Genomic DNA, 15,747 nt, shown 5'->3' on the forward strand with positions numbered 1-15,747 from the left:
AGAGCAGCTTCTTCGCTTGTCCCGTCTGCAAAGCCATCAATGGCGTCAATTTCAATCCTCGGGTACAAGGATTTGGTCATCGCCAATGCCATGCTAGCTCCCATACTTCCAGCTTTCTTGATATTCTTGAAATATACATCCGGAGCAACTCTCAGCTTGTCGAATATTTCGGTTGCGTCAAGTGCACTCGGACCACTGTTATTGAGGAACATAGCTTGGACGAGTGGTGTAGCGACATTGGCGACTTCATCTCTTGCTCCTTCAAGCCTCTTGATCTTACCAATCAGGACATCAAATTGAGCTTGAGATTTGATTTTGCGGTCTACAAAACACATTTATGATAAGATTCTGCTGCATTTAAAAGAGAGAAGTCCAGATTGTTAGCTGGCAGTACCTTCAACCTCCTTCAAGGCCGAGTCCCTTTGCGCAGCCAGTTCTACCTTGTCTATTTTCAGGGCTTCAATTTGTTTTTCCATTTGAGTCATCCTGGCGGCTTGCGCTGTTTGAAATCCAAATGATTGAGGATACAGTTACGACAGCATAAATTAATGGGATAGATCTAAAGATTACCTTTTGATGAACCACTCAGCTCGAAGTTTGAATCCTGGAGCTGAGCAATTCGCTCCCTTAATTCTTTCTCCGTCTTTTTGGCAAGCTCCTTGGCCTCGTGTAGCTGGTCCCTAACTGCTTCAAGAGTTCCCAAATGAGGAACCAGCTTTTCTAAAGTTGTAGTCTTGGCTTCATTGCGAAGATGGATTCTCTGCATGATGGTTCATGGTTTAGTTCTGCTAAAGAGAGAACAAAGTTATCAAAGGCAGTCACCCGGAAGATTTACATTCACGATGCGAGTGGCTTCTCCAAGTGCCTTCTTCAGCTGGCACACTTCCTCATCTTCTTTTTGACGATTTATGATGATACCGGCAACTTGTGAGTTCTCGTCCCACCATTTGAGCAAGATAGGAGGACGAGAGTCATCAGCCGCCTTTATGCGAGGAATTGCTTCTTCGTCATCGCCTGGTGGTCCTGGTGTATTTCCAAGATATTAGACGAATAAGCTGAAGTTGTTCAAATCGGCATCACTTGAGAAGATAGGTTACCTGAAGATGTTCCTAGCTGAGCGTGAGGTGATCCTTGTTCTTTATTTGGAGACCCAATCATCGAGTCGTTACCAGCCTCTGGTCCTTGAGAAGTTGTCGTCTGCGCTTAAACTTCGGGGATTTCTTGATCGGGACCTACATCCGACTGGTTTCCAGTCGGGGGCTCTTGGGTTGTTGCAGTTTCAGCTGCTGCCGACTGGTTTCCAGTCGGCGGCTGGTCAGTCGGATCGGCCTTGTCACCTGAAGTATGGGCGCCAGTCGGCTGGCTTTCGGTAGTCGGCTCAGAATCCTTGGATGAACTTGGCTCTGTCACAGCCGGATCAGGATCTTTTCCAGTTGGATCTATGTCGGATGGTTTCCTGCAAAGTGTTCTTTCAATATTTAGTATCATTTTCATGAGAGAGGCATGCCGACATGAAATGGTACCAAGAGGTTTATACCTGGAAGATGTTCTAATCTTTGGCATTGGACGGCCAGCCAGTTTTTTCCTGGGCATGGTACGCTTTGGGAGTTTATTAGGCGAGCCCTTGTCCCCAGATTTGTTGTCATCATCGCCTTCGTCGTTGTCAAGCACCAGTTTTCTCTTGCGAGAACCTGTCTGTCCAGTTGGATTGGAGATTTGAGGTTGCGGATCTGATCTGATTGTTGGCCCTCCACCTCCCTGAACGGTGTGTTGGCGAGGAGACCGGCGCTGAGTGATTGGGGGATCGGACTTCATCAATACATATTCCTGAATGAGATGCCTCCACGGTTAGTTAACTCAACATGAAGACAAGATTATGTTTTGGTCATGGGTTGAAGGTTTCAGATACATACCTGCGGAGGCGGATTGAATGCATTGTATGGCACAACTGGCAGCTGATGTGAGTAGCTGACGACAATAGCGTTTGAGAAGATTTTATACATTCTCTCTTTCATGATTTTAAAATCCAGAGAGTCTGGTTCTTCACGATTAGGATCATGCTTGCCGTCAAACTCGAATGCTGTGCGGGATCTTTCTTTAATTGGAGCCAATCGGCATTTGATGAAGTGCCGAGTAATCTGCTCTCCTTGTAAGCCTTGTTCTTTGAGTTTTAGCATGCGATCCATCAGCTCCAAGGCTTGGGCTGCTTCATCCCCAATCGGAAGAGAGTTCCAAGTATCTTGGTATACCGGAGGAAGACAAGAGTACTCGGGAAGAGCAGGCTCAGGATTCTGGACATAAAACCAGTTCGCATGCCACCCTTTGTTTGAGGTCTTGAAGGGCATAGAGAAGTACTTCTGGCTTAGGGTTCCCCTCAACTGAAATCTGGCCCCTCCGACTACACATGGCTTACTCTTGTTCGGTTGGGGCTTGAGAAAGAAGATTCGGCGGAACAGAGCGAAGTGGGGTTTAATTCCCAAGAAGGCTTCACAAACATGGACGAAATTGGCGATGTGGACTATGGAATTCGGGTTTAGGTGATGCAAGCTGATTCCATAGAAGCTTAATATCCCGCGGAAGAATTTTGAGGTCGGAAGAGCGAAGCCGCCATAGAAGAAATGGGAAAAGACTACAACTTCGTGTGTATCGGGGGACGGAAAAGCCTCACCGCATGCTGGCCGCCACCCGATGATCTCCTTGGCAGGGAGAACGCCGTGCGCCACCATCTCCTTCAGGTTCTCCTCCGTCACGTCGGATGGCGCCCATTGGCCTTCAAAGCTTTCTTTCTCTTCCACCATCGATTTTACCCGAATGCGCTGATTTGATTCGAGGGATGGCTAGGGAGAGGTGAGGGATTGAGGCGGTGGATCACGGGAAGGATTTTGATGCACTTTTCGAAGGTGGATTTGAGTGGAATGGTGAACCCTAGTTTGCCGGCGCAGCTCTTTACTGTAGCAGGGAGTGGGGAAAATGGCGAGAGTTCCGGCGGGGAAGACGAAGTGACGCTTGGATCTCGGAATTTCTTGTTAAGGGTATCGGAGGTGCGAATGGGGTTAGGCCTGAACAGTACCTCAGCCCAATACTTTTAACAGCGTGGCCCATTGTGCTCCTTAGGGACTTAGGCATTTTTTGCTTTGGCAATTTATGTGCACAATAGTGTTGCCCAATGCTGATAAAATCCTTTTTACGCGGTCATATAATTCTTTGGAATTATTGCAATGCAAATTAAAAGGTGCCCGACAGAAAGGCGTTATGCTGTTTTTGTAAGCTTTTTTAGGCTACAAAAGCTGTCTGGGTTAACTTGGAATGATTTGTTTTTACCATAGTCATTTCCTTGGTATGTTATATGCCTGTTTTCATTATGGTAAATAGTCATAGCCTAGGCTATTAGACTTACTCATTACCATAATTTTTATAATACTTGGTGGTTAATCTTTAGAGTTTTTTATTCGGATGCCTGTCAAGTGTGTTCATTCATGAACCTTTTTAGAGAGTAAACCACTCGGATTCCTTTTATTATGGCTAAAAAGCAGTCGGCTAGAATGCCTCTTTAGGCGCCGCGTATGCTTTTGTCATATGATGCGCGATTGTGCTATAATTTTGTTCTCAACTATATGTTTAGTTTGTTAACTAATCACATAGTTGGGGGCTACACCTAATTAGGTGCATCTATTCGATGCACCATATTCTTTATCTTTTCGCCCTTTGCAGTCTTTGTCTTCGCTACTCGGCAGGCCTTGGCATTAAAAGTTTGAAGCACTCGGATTATTATCTTTGAGAAGGCTATGATGGTTGACTGCAAAGGTCTCGGGGGCTACTGTGGAGATTATGGATATCCCATATCTGCACGGCGATGGTATTTGGGCTGAATACAGAATACCGAATATAGATAGAATATCTTATTTGTATCTCGGGTTTGTTTCTCAACTTGTACATCAAGGAAACACCTTGAGACTTAGTCGGTTACGACTGTATTTTATTTGTATCTACATATTCCGTTAGGGATATAGATTATCTTTTGTAACATGGACTCCTTCCCATATATAAGGGGGGTCCGGGTGCCTCTAGGGGCGGATGTTGATTTTCTCCAAATTATACAATCAATAAGACACTCGGCGGATTCATCCCCGGACAGGAGTAGGGTATTACTTCTTGAATAAGAAGGCCTGAACCTGTATAAATCTTTTGTCTCCAAACCCATACACTTTTCCAGCTTGATAGCCACCCCCTTTTATTATTGCCGAAATCTAGTTTCGACAACGAGCTAAATGAGAATTTCTTTATGTGGAATTTCCCATCAGCAACTAAGGGTTAAGTTCCAAGTCTTGACCTGGATGAAAGTGCATCGTCATTGCTCCATTTTGATTCATTTTGATTGATCAGTGAAGTTTCAGTTTTCAAAGTGAGGGTCTTTGTAAGTCGGAGAAGTGTTTATTATTTTTCAAGGACAATAGTTCAATTGTTCCTAGTCAGGCGAAAGTAAGACTACTCCCTGTAAGGGGGGTAGGTCTCGGAGATGAGTTTTGGCTCACCTCATCGCTGTTTTAGTTGAAGGTTCAACCCAGTGAAACAATCTAGGTTGTACTTGAAGAAGTCAGTTGCAAGGTGTCAGCAGAGACGGCACAGCGTGAGGTGGACCAGAGAGGCGATGCGGCGCGGCTGGAGGTGGCAATGGTGGCGGAGAGAGGGGGTGCACGTGGCGGCGGTCTTTCGGGTGCGGACAGAGGAAATGGAGTAGGGGCCGGGGCGTGGAGGAGCGCGGCGATGCCGGTGGCGGTGGCGGCGTAGCATGGCGGCGACGCGAGCGGCGGTGGCCTGCGGCTGGAAGGTCGCCGGCGAGGGGCGGCGATGGGGGTCGGCGCGGGGAGAGCGAGGGAGGGCGTAGCGGGTTGGGAAAAATGGGGGAAACGGATGAGGAGAGCACGGGGAGGCTTTTTATAGCGCGAGGGAGCAACGGGGAGCCCGGGGAGTGGTGAATTTGGGGCGGCAACGGCCGGCGACGTGGAGCTCAACGTGGGCGGAGTGGGGACTCGATTTGGCGCCAAAAATTGGGGAAAAGTGGGGGATTTTGTGGAGGAGATGGAGGGGAACCGATTTCATGCGGTTTGGGCGTGAGGGCGCAAGCGAGAGGAGCCGGAATCTGCGGCGACGTGGGCGGCAACGGGGAGCATGGCGGCTTCGGGCGGTTGCTGGCCGGGATGGAGGAAGGTTGGGGATGGACCTGACAAGTGGGTCCCACGGTCCCGCTTGTCGGCCTGAGGTAGAAAGGGAGCAGGGGGTTATTTAGACTTCAAGGGCGAGCGGGCCGAGGGGGAGAGAGAGAGGCCCGAGAGGGGGAGGGGCGCGCGGGCCGCGGGGAGGGGAAGGATTCTTGGGCCGAAAATGGCCCAAGGAGGAAGAGGAGTTTTTAATTTGTTTTCATTTTATTTATTTAATTGATTCAATGAACTTTGTGCTATTAAAATTACTTCTTGAGCTCTGAAAATTCACGAAAAATTCCGGAGAGTACATTAGGGCACAAAGAACATTACAAAATATTCCCGGCCAATGATTTTTAAAGGAAATTTTAATTCTCCCATTATTTCACTTGATTAAATTGCTTTAACTTTTATTTAATTTCTAAAAAATGCATTATTAAATGATTTTTAATCACGAACGAAAATCGAGGCGTTACAAATCTACCCCCCTTACAGGAATCTCGTCCCGAGATTCTGGGATGGCTAGAAAGAAAGCTGGTGTAGGCTGGCGGTCTGACTGATCTGACGGATCCGCACATTGCACTGCCCCTTTCTGTCTCGAACTGACTGATTGACTGATTGATCAAACCTGCACGATTGAAATGGCTGGATTTGACCTTTCTGTTCCTTTGCTTTGCAAAAACTAGACCGGCTGGTTCTGCTTGAACTGACCCCGACCAGAACTGTGGATGCTCATGAAACTTACTTATCTTGATCTGAACTATACTGTTGATACTAGCAGTTTGATAACCTGACAATCCACCAAGCTGTCTAGAGAAGGGTAAAGTTGTTCCTAAAACTTGCATCTGGTATTTGTAACTCATTGATCCTACGTCCGCTTGAACGGGTTCTGACTAGAATGACACGTAATTCCAGGAAACCTGCTTGACCTGTCTTTCGTCTGAACTGCAACCGTTCCTGATGGTGCTTCTCAAAGTTGAGCTATTGACCTGGCCTCTCCTCCACCCCCGAAGCACTGCTCCCACCGCGAACCCGATCCGCCACTGCCATTTGCCACCTCCAGCTGCCGCTTGCCGCCGCTCCGAGCGATCCCCGGCCATCACACCTTCCTCCATCAGCTTCGCAGCGACGAGGGGAGGTCCGGCGTTCGCTTCTCGTCGTCAGGAACCCACCGGAGCTCCGTCCTCCTCGCGCACCAGTCGTCCCGCACCTCGGCCGTCCTTTCCACGCCGCCAGTCGTCGCTCGAGGACGCTCGCGCCGTCTTCCCGAGAAGGCATCACCACCGCCCATTGCCCCTCGCCGCCATGGTGCTTGGTGAGCTCTTCCTCCGTCTCCCCTCCTTTTTCCCCTCCTCCACTGCTCCCCTTGCCTGCGTCGCGCCGCCGTCGCCGGTGATCGTCCGGCATGTGCCGCCACCGCCTTGTCGGGTTGGCCGGCAAGCCGGCCTCCCTTTATGCCGATGTAGGTCGTACCCGTGGACCACTCCCGTGGTCCATGTCCACGGTGCCACCCCGGCCGCGGTGGACCGAGTCCACCATGCGCCTTCCCCCTTGTGCCGCTGACATGTGGGACCCGCCTGTCGGCGCCGGTTTCCCTTGCTGACGTCAACGACAGTCCTTTTCCTTTGAGAAAACAATTAATAATCGCGTCATAATTTGTTAATAATTATAGAAATTCATTTAAATGGCTCAAAACTTCTAAAATTCATATCTAATTCATTCGAACTCTGAATTGAGCCGTTCAACTTGCAAAATTCATCTAAAATTGAGCTCTACATGTTTGTTTACTTTTTATGTACTGTTTACTTGGTTTTTATTAGAGTTTTTCATCGTTTTGCGTGCCAGCGTGTAGAATCCGTCGTTTCGGAAGTCCGCGGTAGCGAGGAAAAGAGTTCGGAAGATTGTTTTGAAGAAGCAAGGCAAGTCACACATTCCCCTTGAGCATGTTGATCCCAATTTACAAATGTTTTACTGTTTGCAAATAAATATGTATGTTTTGCTAATTACATGGGGTCAGGGTATTACCTATCTGCTTGCTTGTGCTATGTTTGCTTGATATCTGTCCTTTGTCAACATTGGGTAATAAATCAACTAGCTCATTTTACTTATGTGACCTAGCTTGAACTATATGTTTAGCCATGCTTAATTACCACTAGCTCAGTTGATGGGATAATTGCAGTATTAGACCTTTTTAGTATCAGAATGAGCTGCGTGCTCGAGACATCTGGCCATGCTTCATGGCCGTAATTATCCAACTAAAATGCGACTGAATGGTGGGCTGTGGGTGCATGGTTTTTGCTAGTCGCACCCATAGCAATTAAGGACCGGTTCGCGGGAAACCCTGGAATAATTTATCGTGCTTACCACAAGCCAGCGTGGGCAACGGCTGGGCTTGTAGTGTAGCTTTCCTCTAGCTGACGTATCCAGGCAAGGGTGGGCGTGATGGAATTTGGATGGGCCCTGCGACGACCTATGTGGCTTCCGGATTCACCTAGGCACGAGAGGGGACTGCCCGCTGCCTTGCAAGGAGTGGGAGTGAAACCTGAGGTGTGGTGTGCTTGGTTAGAGGGGGTTATGCGAAGGGTCCTGTCACGGCCTCTTTCCGGTATGTCGTGGTGGCATGTCGGCCCACGGAAACGTGTCGTGGGGCTGTGTCTTGTGGGTACAGTTGTACGCCTCTGATCAGAGTAAAACTATTCGAATTGTCGTGCCCGCGGTTATGGGCGGTCGACCAGATTCACCGTAATTAGTCTCCCCTAATAAATTGACCCAATGCACTGTAGTTCAGGTGGGTTGGTTGGGCCTGTTCAACATGGTGTAGCGTTGATCAGTGGAGATTTAATCTTACTTTAATTACTCAACAGTTTTACTGTTTGCTAAATAAAATGTTTTACAACCGCCTTTATGTAAATAGCCACCAGCCATCCTTGTATCCCCTTGCACGTCTGTATCGTTGGTGTGAGTTGCTGAGTATGGTGGTTGTACTCAGCCTTGCTATTATTCCCCTTTTTTCAGAAGTGTAGTGCTTCTGAGCTGAAGACGAAGTTAGAAGACCAAGGTTCAGACCCTTGTTGAGTTTTTCCTGTGGAGTGGAGCTGAAGCCCCGCTAGGATCGCCTTTTCCGCTGCTGTCGTTCTCTTCGTTGTGGGGACTAAGCGCCTCTTCTGTAAGTATTTACGCTTTATTTACGGTTGGAACTGTATATTACTTGTCGTTTTGTGTACCCTGGCTGGTCCTGGACAGGGATTTAATACACAAATTTAACTGGAAATTTGGGCTAAATTTCTGGGCGTGACAGGCGGGCAGCGCGGCGCTCAACCCTACGTCTCTCGAAGTTGATCCGAGCGTCTCGCTCTCCGTAGAGATCGTCTTGATGCCCTCAGCTTCTTGAGGGCCTCGACGATGTCGAAGCTGTCGATCGCCTTGAAGCTAGGGCCGACTGATGAGCCCTCCTCCTTGCTGACGAGGAGAGGGTGGTAGGGGTACGCGAGGTTCCAGTTATCGCGGGCCGACTGTCAGCGGCCAGCTACCGTTGAGCGGCGGTGACCAGGTTGGCCTCATTATCCAGCCATCGCTAGACGGGGGGATCTCCGGCTCCGGATTGACGGGGGGGTGCCACAAGAGGGCCCCCACCGCCTGGAGCGCGCCCTGAGGCGTGCCACCGTCAGCGTAGTTCAGGTGGCGACGCACCCCGGCGCGGCGCGATCTTCCTCCGTCAAGCGGCGGGGAAAGGGCTGTGCCCCCGGACTGACCGGGGTCCTCCGACCGCCGGGGGCTACGGCGCGGGGGAGACAGAGAATTCTGGCGGCGGTAGAGGGGATCGCGTTTCCCGCTACCGTCCTCACTCCTAGGTGGAGTGGGAGTGTGCACCGCCACTTCTCCATCCACTACCTCCACCGTCGTTGTGGATGATGGAAAGAAACTTGAAGCGGAAGGAAACGTCTTCCCTCTCAAGAGCACGGATTTCCCCCTACCTGGCGCGCCAGCTGTCGAGGAGTGATCCTCTCTCGCGGGAGGTCGTGAGACCCCCCTTTGTGAGTTCGGCCAGGGGATAAGGCGCGATGATCGGGAGCGTATCTCTGCTTAGACTTTAACTACTAGATCGCTCGCGAATCTGCGTGAGAGATGAGGAATTATACAGGTTCGGGCCACCTGGGATGCGTAACACCCTACTCCTGTGCGTGGAATTATTGTGGAGTTCTTATAAGAGATCTTGAGTTCTGCGGAAACCCTAGCTGTTCTTCCTATAGAGCTCAAGCTATCAAGAGTCGTCCCCTTTTTTTCGATGGTGAAGGTCCTCCTTTCATAGTTCAAGGGGATACCACATGCACCGTCCATACCTACCCCTCCATGGGAGGGGGACCCACCTAGCCTGGATCAGACCGCCATCCGTGCCTTCAACTAGAAGCAAGGTGGGGCCGAGCGCCGTCCTCCGCCTGACACAGGGGACGTTCCTGTCATTACCTCTTAAATGTATGGAGACTTTGGTGGACTCACCATGCGCAGGGGGCACACCTGGCATTGTGCTGATGGGACGGGGCATACCTGCCCCCACTCCGCCTGACACAGGGCTGGACGTGGGGGCACTGCCACCCATCTCATCCCCTGTGACCGGTTACAGAGCGGTCAAGCCTGATTGACATGGGTCAATCGGGCAGTGCCGCACGTCCGCCCACGCCGCATTAAATGCAGCGAGGGATGGTTGGGGCATCGCGCATTTAAGACGCTGAGCAGCGCTTCCTGCTCTGCCCACTCACTCTGCCACGTGGTGGCCGGGTGAGGGCCTCGGGGCGGCACGCCTCACTGGCCCGAGGGGCGTGACGTGGCACCCCGAGGCCCCCCGGCCACCTCATTGCTACCTGACCTCCCCACGAAGGGGTGGGAAAAAACAGGCCGCATGGCCATGTGGCCAGATGGGGAAGTTACTTCCATATAATTCCCAGCAATGGCGCAGAAATACTTCTGGTATATTGTTGACGGTCGTTCTTAATGACATTACTAGAAATATAATTCGCAGCAATGGCACAGAAATACTTCTGGTATATTGTTGACGGTCGTTATCAATCAGTTTCGACCGTCAATATTACCAAAATAGAGGAGAATTAGTGATGCTTGCAATGCATAAATATGTTAGAATAATAATATTCCACTAGTATTAGGTATACTAACCTTTTGCAGAGAATGACAATAAAGTGGAGGAGAATCGATATCAATTCAGACGATAAATCAATTGGACGATGTCGAGTACCATACTTATGAATAGATGGGCCAAGAACTCAGAACTGGCACGATGACTTGGGCCAAAATTCAGAAGTTTGCGGAGTGGAGCAATAGAGGAGGCCACCAGCCGAAATTGGGCTGGATTGGGCTAGCCCCAGGTTTGGCCGAACCTGGTGGTTCGGCCGAACCTCCCCTGGCACCGTTGGATCCAGGTTTTGGCTGGACGGCGTGGATCACTCCCCAATGACGGTTGGAGGGCAATTTCAACCATTCCAACTGCCACAACCGTCATTGACAGCCTATTTAAGGAGTTCCTCTCTTCACTTCACTTACACACCTCAAGCAATAGCTCTCTCATTTCTCTCAAGTTTAGTTTAGTACTATCTAGCTGGTGGAATAGAAGTAGAATAGGAGTCAGGAGTCCGGAATCCTTCGGGAGAGTTCGGGTATGGCTCTAGTAGCTTTCCTTTCCTCTTTTGTAAGCTTTGTACTTTTATTAGAATACTCTTCTATATACATTTATGGTATTGAAATACTTTCCAAGTATATGAGTACCTACTTTACATTATGTTCATGTTATACTAAATATACGACTAGCTTATCTTGGAGATACTTTGGTGCGGTATAATGTTTGCTTATGCAATTGCTCTATGTCATGACGACGATATCAGAGTAGTATCTGGTAGTTTAGGCGTGGTGTCTAGATTACGGGATATCATTATTTGGGGTTATATATTGCGGATGAGAGGTGGGCCGCTTATGATGACAGCTCAGTATGGGTATTCCTCGACGCCGGTATATAATCCTAAGTTAATTCCCTGGGGAGGGTATTCCTCCGTATTTAGCCCCGGTTGTATGGTCATGATGGGCTGTCATAAGGAATTCGGCAGTCAGGGGTGGCTTCTCGAAGTACCAGGAGGGCATCGGATAGAGGGTATTAGTTAATATATCAGTTAACTAGAATGTATGTATACTATGTATATTAGAAGTATAGGAATAAATTCTCTTTCACTTTTCTTTCCACCTAGCTTAGATCATTTATTATGAGAATGAGTTGTTAATGCTTGTGTATCATTATACCCTTAGATTATCTTAACCCCTGCTTATAATTTATATATCACAAGTAATATATAAATTATTAGTTGAGTTCTCTCTACATGATCTTCCCACGGGATAAAATAAATACGATACCCTTGGAATACTTTCGGGTGAAATGTTCCAATGGTATATCCGTGCACTTGCGGATAAACTCCGTAACCATAATATACCAGAAGTATTTCTGCGCCATTGCTGGGAATTACATTTCTTGTAATGTCGTTAAGAAATACCAACAAGCATTTCTGGCGCCATTGCCAGGGAAGATTCATAATAGAGATTACCTGCACTAATACTTTATATTTACCTTTGTATAATCATTTTCCTTTGCATGTTAACCATGGTTGTTTTCACTTTTTGTGAAAACAGGGTTGTGCATGACTGGTTTCAACCTACCGAAAAACTTCAAAGAAAATCCAGGAGCTTTCTTCCAGAGCGTCAGGCCGTACCAGCCGTACCTGTGCCACCGACATTCAAGACAATAGCCAGCAAGACTCTTCGCGAGTTCGCTGCTCCCTCTGCTGATAATGTGGCCATTGGGCCACAAGTCAACATAGGAGATGTGGATTTTGACTTGAAATCCAGCCTTATCATGATGGCGCAGGCTAGCCCGTTCTGTGGCAAGCCTAATGAGGATGCCAACGCTCATCTGCAACAATTCCTGGAGATATGTAGCACGTACACCATCAAGGGCGACAGTCCCGATGCCGTCAGGCTGCGACTGTTTTCGATCTTCCTCCTCGGGAGAGCGAAGCAGTGGTTTTATGCCAACCGTGCTGCTGTCAACACCTGGGATAAATGCTCTACGGCATTCCTCTCGAAGTTCTTCCCTATGAGCAAAACCAACGCCCTTCGTGGACGAATTTCCATTTTCCAGCAGACAAGGGACGAGTCTATTCCGGAAGCATGGAAACGACTACAGGAGTACGTGGCCGCCTGTCCTCATCATGGGATGGACGACTGGCTGATCCTGCTGAACTTCTACAATTGTCTCACCCCAATGTCCCGCGATCACCTGGACGCGGCAGCTGGAGGAGCTTTCTTCTCTAAAACGGTTCAAGGAGCCGTTGAATTAATAGAGAAGATGGTCTCCAATATGGGTTGGAGCGAGGAACGACTCCAGATCAATTTACTGCTGTTGAAAGCAAATATGCGGATACATACCAATTTACCTATTAGCGAAGGTCACATCATTTAATGTCCGATGTGCAAGACTGTACCTTCTTCCATTTCAGTTAATGGATTTTCCACCCGTCTCCGGAGGTGATGGAGCGGGCGTCTTCGGCTTTTCCTTCCACACCTTCTTTGATTTCGGTGGGGAAGACGGCTTCTTCTGAGCCGGCTGCTCTAACTTCATGGACGGTACAGGTGATTTAACCGGCGTCCTCCAATAACGGTTCTTGGGCATTGTTGTTTCCTTCTCTAGGAAGTTTTGCATGAATTTCACCAGTCTGTCCGTCTTGGGTGCTCCACTTCGAACTCTTGAATATTCTACGGGTTTGGCCCGTACTTGATTCTGACCATGGAGCAATGTTCCATCCTTGGTTGAAACTCAAACTTCCCGTTGATATGGAAACAGATACTTCCCGTTCCCACGTCAATGTTGCCTCCTGCGAGGCTAAGGAATGGACGCCCTAGGATGAGTGGCGTCTCCTTCCCCTTCTCCATGTCTAGCACCACAAAATCAACCGGGATGAAGAAATCCCGTATCTTGACTGGCACATCCTCCGCTATCTCCGCCAGGTAACGAACTGACGAGTCAGCTAGTTGGAGGCGCATCGGTGTCGGTGCCAACACCGTGAAGTTGAGCTTGTCGAAGACGTCCTTTGGCATGACGCTGACGCTGGCTCCAAGGTTGCACAAGGCCTGGTAGAATTGTTGTGCCCCGATCGAGCAGGTAATCGTGGGACACCCCGAATATTTCTTCTTCTCCGAGAGCTTGTGGATTATGACGTTGCTGCATTGTTCCGTCAGCTTAACCACCTCCGTTGTTGGGAGCAGTCTCTTGTTGTTGAGTATGTCCTTGAGATAACGGGCGTATGTCGGCACTTGCATAGCATCCAACAATGGCACGTTGATGTGGATCTTCTGGATTACTTCAACAAAACGAGCGAATTGCTCGTCCACTGACGGTTTCCTACTCCATTGACGGAATGACAACAACCATGTGTCGCAGTATTCCTGCGGCACGGTCTTTTCTGGCCGAATCACCTTGTCAGCCGAGTCATTAGATGGCGCTTCTTTTGACATCTCATTAGTTCCTGCAGGGTTAGGATATGGCGGATCACGAGTGGACTTGCCTTCCCTCGTTATGATCGCCTTGACAGTTTCAATGGAGGAGTCGGGTTGCCCCGGAATCCTCCTAGATTCATTTGCAGGGACTAAGGATGCCAATTGAGCTAGCTGGGTTTCTATCATTTTATTAAAGCTCAGCTGATTTTGAAAAGCAGAAGCAAAACCATCTAATTTGACATTTATGTTTTTTAGGATCTTATCATTAGCTGCAAGCTTTTTGCTTAGCGCATCAATGGTTTTAGCTTGTGCAAAAACGAGATCCTTCAAGGAGGGCTGGTTAGAAAAATTACCGTTATCGTTACCTCCTTCATAATATGGGCGTGGTTGGTTCCACCCCTGACCTCCTTGCGGACAATACCCATTGTCGTTTTTGCCCATGTACATCACCTCCTCACGGGTTTCCGGGTAGTCATTCCTAGAATGACCCGTGTTGCCGCAGGCCTCACATGTAATGTGAGAGTCCAAGGCCTTGACGGTGCCTTGTGGCTGTTTCTCGTGGTCGTCCAAGCGTTTCATGAGGAGGTCCAGCTTGGCAGCAAGTAACTCCGTCTCCTTGACAGTGTGCATGCCTCGCTGACGGGTCTGGAGTCGTTCCTCGCTCTAACCCATGTCGGAGACCATCTTCTCTATTAGATCAACGGCAGCTCCTTGAACCGTTTTAGAGAAGAAAGCTCCTCCAGCTGCCGTGTCTAGGTTATCGCGGGACATTGGGGTGAGTCCATTGTAAAAGTTCTGCAGGATCAGCCAGTCGTCCATCCCATAATGAGGACAGGCGGCCACGTATTCCTGCTGTCGTTCCCATGCTTCCGGAATAGACTCATCCCTTATCTGCTGGAAACTTGAAATCCTTCCTCGAAGGGCATTGGTTTTGCCCATCGGGAAGAATTTTGAGAGGAATGTCGTAGAGCATTTGTCCCAGGTGTTGACAGCAGCACGGTTGGCATAGAACCACTGCTTAGCTCTCCCAAGAAGAGAGAACGGAAACAGTCATAGCCTGACGGCGTCGGGACTGATGCCCTTGATGGTGTATGTACTACAGATCTCCAGGAACTGTTGCAGATGAGCATTGGCATCCTCATTAGGCTTGCCACAGAATGGGCTAGCCTGCGCCATCGTGATGAGGCTGGACTTCAAGTCGAAATCCACGTCCCCTATGTTGACCTGCGTCCCAAGTCAAACTCGCGAAGAGACTTGTTAGCCATAGTCTTGAAGGTCGGTGGCGCTGGTACGGCTGGTTTCTCTGTCGGTAGAGTTTTCTACGGAGCAACGACTCGTGGCCTGACGCTTCGGAAGAAAGCTTCAGGATATTCTTTGAAGTTTTCCGGTAGGTTGAACCCAGTCATGCACTAGCTTATTTTCACAACAAAAGTAAAAACAACTAAGGTAATCCTTCAAAGGAAAATGATTATACAGAGGTAAATATAAAATATTAGTTCAAGTAATCTCTATTATGAATCTTCCCTGGCAACGGCGCCAGAAATGCTTGTTGGAATTTCTTAACGACATTACTAGAAATATAATTCCCAGCAATGGCGCATAAATACTTCTGGTATATTATGGTTACAGAGTTCATCCGCAGGCGCACGGACATACCATTATACCGTTTCACCCGAGAGTATTCCAAGGGTATTGTATTTATTTTATCCCGTGGCAAGATCATGTAGAGATAACTCAACTAATAATTTATATATTACTTGAGATAATCATATTCTAAGCAGGGGTTAAGATAATCCAAGGGTAGAGTGACACACAAGCATTAACAACTCATTCTCATAATATATTATCTAAGCTAAGTGGAAAGAAAAGAGAAAGAAAATCTATTCCTATACTTCTAATATACATAGCATACATACATTCTAGTTAACCAATATACTAGCTAATACCCTCTATCCGATGCTCTCCTGTTACTTCGAGAAGCCACCCCTAACTGCCGAGTTCC

At 48.5% G+C, this 15,747-nt stretch overlaps 2 non-coding genes across 2 annotated transcripts; one reads left to right on the forward strand and one right to left on the reverse strand.

The window, feature by feature from the left end:
* Positions 1 to 12,360: 12,360 nt before the first annotated feature.
* On the reverse strand, positions 12,361 to 12,467 carry LOC112939765 (small nucleolar RNA R71). Its single transcript, XR_003243635.1, has one exon. It is a non-coding gene; the product is annotated as a small nucleolar RNA R71 (small nucleolar RNA).
* A 2,095-nt stretch (positions 12,468 to 14,562) lies between these two features.
* LOC112939763 (small nucleolar RNA R71) lies at positions 14,563 to 14,669 on the forward strand. The gene has a single exon (XR_003243633.1). It is a non-coding gene; the product is annotated as a small nucleolar RNA R71 (small nucleolar RNA).
* Positions 14,670 to 15,747: the final 1,078 nt, after the last annotated feature.

The sequence above is a fragment of the Oryza sativa genome, chromosome 7, assembly GCF_034140825.1.
Source record: "Oryza sativa Japonica Group chromosome 7, ASM3414082v1".
NCBI classification, from domain to species: domain Eukaryota; kingdom Viridiplantae; phylum Streptophyta; class Magnoliopsida; order Poales; family Poaceae; genus Oryza; species Oryza sativa.